General features: G+C 40.0%; 1 protein-coding gene across 1 annotated transcript in view; it reads left to right on the top strand.

Moving 5' to 3' along the window:
* The first annotated feature begins 3,709 nt into the window (after positions 1-3,709).
* The window catches only part of LOC125658172 (RING finger and SPRY domain-containing protein 1-like), a 51,285-nt gene continuing 50,541 nt past the window's right edge, over positions 3,710-4,453 (top strand). Inside the window, exon 1 of the mRNA XM_056147206.1 lies at positions 3,710-4,078. The gene's annotated coding sequence lies outside the window, so the exon portion shown is untranslated. The remainder of the gene's footprint in view (positions 4,079-4,453) is intronic.

The raw sequence follows: 4,453 nt of genomic DNA, 5'->3' as shown, positions 1-4,453 counted from the left end.
TACGTCATTTGTTAATATTTAGTGCATATTCTGTAGCAAAAGTGAGAGAAAATAGCTGTATCTTTTCAATATCCAGAATGTTGGAAGGCAGAGGACCAGATGGTTTCTTTTTTAGGTCACCTGAATTCATTCAGGTGACCTATTGCTGTTTTTGTCCTTCGTCGTGCGTTAACATTTGAACATTTTCAGCTTCTTCTCTGAAACCCCTGAACCAATTTCAACCAATTTTGGCATATAGCATCTGTGGGTGAAGGGGAACAAAAATTGTGAAATTCGTGGTCCCTGCCCCCCTGGGGCCTGAGGGGTGGGGCAAAAACCATCAAAATGAGTGTAATTTTAAAAAATCTTCTTTACTCCTGGACATCAAGAAGCCAAACTGTGGGCATAATTATAATGAGCATTGAGCCCTCTACCAAAATTGTGAAATTCATGGCCCCTGGGGCAGGGGTTCTTGTGTTAGGGGGGGGGGACTCTATTGGTCATATAGTGAAAATGGCAAAAACCATCAAAATGAGTGTAATTTTAAAAAATCTTCTTTACTCCTGGACATCAAGAAACCAAACTGTGGGCATAATTATAATGAGCAATGAGCCCTCTACCAAAATTGTGAAATTCATGGCCCCTGGGGCAGGGGTTCTTGTGTTGGGGGGGGGGGGGGGGGGGGGGGGCTCTATTGGTCATATAGTGAAAATGTAGAAATTCTTTGAAAATCTTCTCTGTCTCTGGGTATTGAGTAGACAAACTAATAGCATGGTAATGATGAGCAAGGATGCCTCTTTATACCCCCCGCAACAAGTTGGGGGGGGGGGGGGGGGGGGTATACTGGAATCGAGTTGTCCGTCTGTAGACGCAATGGTTTCCGGGCTCTAAAGCATTATCCTTTCCATCTACCGTCACCATATCATACATATGAACTACCCATGGGATGAAGATGTTCCCTATCGATTTTGGGGTCCAAAGGTCAAGCACACTGGACATCGAAGTAGCAATATGGTTTCCGGGCTCTAAAGTGTTATCCTTTCCACCTACAGTCACCATATCATACATATGGACTACCCATGGGATGAAGATGTTCCCTATCGATTTTGGGGTCCAAAGGTCAAGTGCACTGGACATTGAAGTAGCAATATGGTTTCCGGGCTCTAAAGCGTTATCCTTTCCACCTACAGTCACCATATCATATATATGGACTACTAATGGGATGAAGATGATCCCTATCGATTTTGGGGTCAAAAGGTCAAAGGTCATGCACACTGGATATCAAAGTAGCAACACTCAGAAAAGAGGTAGTTTATACCTATTACCAACACCCTTTGGGAGATTGGGGTAAGCGGGGGGGGGGGGGGGGGGGGGGGGGGGGGGGGGGGGGGGGGGTATTCTTAGTGAGCATAGCTCACAGTACCTCTTGTTAAAATTTGTGAAATTCATGGCCCCTGGATCAGGGGTTCTGGTGCTAGGGTGGGGCTCTATAAGTCATATAGTGAAAATGCATTATTTCTTTGAAAATCTTCTCTGTTCTTGGGTATTAAGTAGACAAACCAATAGCATGGTTATGATGAGCAAGGATGCCTCTTTCAAAATTGTGAAATTCATGGCCCCTGGGTCAGGGGTTCTGGTATTAGGGTGGGGCCCTATTGATCATATAGTGAAAATGCAATTTATTTCTTTGAAAATCTCCTCTGCTGCTGGGTATTAAGTAGACAAACTAATAGTATGATAATGATGATCAAGGATGCTTCTTTCAAAACTGAAATTTATGGCCCCTGGGTCAGGGGTTCTGGTGCAAAGGCGGGGCTGACCACATAGCTATTCAATGTTTCTTCCATCCAAAAGTAAAATTCTTATATTTAAACACAAACCTAATTCAAACATTGGAAGGTTGTTACATGATACTCAGGTGACCTATAAGGCCCCTGGGCCTCTTGTTTAATGTAGATGTAATCTTCATCCATAATCATTTGGCAGTGCTGAAATGACAAATTTCTCTTGTTTCATGTAATGCAACAATTTGATATTCATCACCATTCATGATTTACACACAAATAAATTTTCACACACTTCATTCAAATATTTGGGCAGGAAAAGATAACTTTTGACATTAGTTGTTTACATTGTCAAATCTTGTTTTTAGTGTAGACAAAACGGTATACCTTGGACACTTCATTTCATTATTGTTGTACATGATATGTGCATGCAGTAACTGCAAATTGAAATTTGATGAAAGTTCTGTAAGCTTGACCTTTTTTCTGAGCAGAATTTGTTATTCTGTTGATTATATTTCATATTTTTTACTTCTGCTCAACAGCTGGGCCATTTTCATTTAAATTTGGCACAAAGTATCCTTAATGTTATTTGAAAATGATGGGCCATTCCACAATTTATGGGGAGATAATTAAAGAATTGGGACGAGTTCAATTGAAAATCTCCAACCATGAAACCTGAAATTTAAAAGCTTGTGTTCTTGTTAAGTACTAATGAAATTGAATGGTACCCACTGAGAAATTTATGTTGTGAGGGAATCCTTTGCTTTACAGAAAGCTTGTCATCCCTCGCAATTTATTTTGAGGGGGTATGGATCGATGGAACCATTCATACGTGTGCAACACCGAGATTGTAGACGCTTTAGAGGCTGCATGTTTTGCTTGATTAATTGAATACTTCACATTTAGCATTCTTGAGATTGGTAAAACCCCATTACTCTGGGGTTCAAAGGTCAAGTTCACTCACTAATTTGAAAGTCAGTATTTTTTGCTGGACAGATTTCATACTCACTTTCTATTCATAGCTTTGTTATCAAGGAAGGAAAAATCCTAATGATTTTGGGGTCCTAAGGTCATTGTCATTAGGGGGCTTAATAGAAAAAGCTTGCATTATGTGGGGATATCCCACCTTGCAAACCTCTTGCTTTTTATACGCCCGTCTTAAGACGGGACGTATTATGGTATGGCGTTCATGTCCGTCCGTCCGTCTGTTAGCTTTTTCGTGTCCGACCCGTAACTTAAATACTACAAGGCCTAGAATCATCAAACTTTGTAGATACATCTTGGGTAGAAGGTGTGTCGCACATTAAAACCAGGTCACTGACTTTTCATTAAGAAGATAGATATCTGTCCGTCCGTCTGTTAGCTTTTTCGTGTCCGACCCGTAACTTAAATACTACAAGGCCTAGAATCATCAAACTTTGTCTGTAGATACATCTTGGGTAGAAGGTGTGTCGCACATTAAAACCAGGTCACTGTGACTTTTCATTAAGAAGATCTCCGTCTGTCTGTCCGTCTGTTAGCTTTTTCGTGTCCGACCCGTAACTTAAATACTACAAGGCCTAGAATCATCAAACTTTGTAGATACATCTTGGGTAGAAGGTGTGTCACACATTAAAACCAGGTCACTGACTTTTCATTAAGAAGATATGGCCATATATGGCAAAAACTTGTCTGGCTCATAACTTGAAAACTATTAGACCTAGAATCACCAAAATTGGTCAACTAATGCATCTTAGGTAGAAGGTGTGTCGCATCCTACTTGAAGGTCACTGTGACATTTAATTAAGGTGATAATAAAAATGTTTTAATGGGTACAATCTATACTGTTAACAATATGTGACGGGTGTATCATGTGCCGTGGCGGTGCACTTTATTTTGAATATGCACATTGGAGTAGATTCAGGTTTCCTCAAATCGAGGGGTTGGGGCCACAATAAAAAATCGAAAGTTTTATATGCTGATAGGAAAAACATCTCTTCTAGGGCTTTCATATTTTTATTTTGTATATACATACGGCAAGGCCTTTCATGTGGTCCCAAGTTGGAATGGATCCTTGGTACCCCCTTGCTTGTTGCAAGAGGTGACTAAATGGGGTGGTCCTTCGGGTTAGACCGCAAAAACTGAGGTGCTGTATTAAAGCAGGTGTGGCATGACAATTAAAGATCCCTTCGTGCCAAGCATAAACCTAAATTCTACAGACCTTCACTGACAATGATGACCTCTCCATGATGAGTGGAAGATTCTCGTCAAATGGGACGTTAAACAATGTACAACGAACCAACCTTTCATGTCCAATAGAATATGATTTTCACCTGGTAGGTTGACCTACTTTTAATCTATTCTTATGTCCTGAAATCTTTCATATCTTGTAAATAAATTTCTTAAGGCAAGACCTTTCATTTCATATCATGTCCTTTGAACTTCGGAGTTTGGCCTACTTTTAAGAAAACATAACCTATTTAAATATCCAGAACTATTTTAGGGCATTTGTATTTTGTAAAGATTCTTTATGGCAAGACCTTGTGAGGCAATGTTGTTTGATCTTTGAGTCTGACCTACTTTTAAAAAAAAAACCCTGACCTATTTAAAATCTCTCTAACTATTTTAGGTAGGGCTTTCATATTTTGTATATAGATTCATTATGGCAAGACCTCGTTATATTCTGGTGTTTCATCTTGAACAGGGCCAAG

The sequence above is a fragment of the Ostrea edulis genome, chromosome 1 (assembly GCF_947568905.1).
Source record: "Ostrea edulis chromosome 1, xbOstEdul1.1, whole genome shotgun sequence".
In the NCBI taxonomy this organism is placed as follows: Eukaryota; Metazoa; Mollusca; class Bivalvia; order Ostreida; family Ostreidae; genus Ostrea; species Ostrea edulis.
The sequence above is the reverse complement of the archived record's forward strand: the minus strand, read 5'-3'. Positions and strand labels throughout refer to the sequence as shown.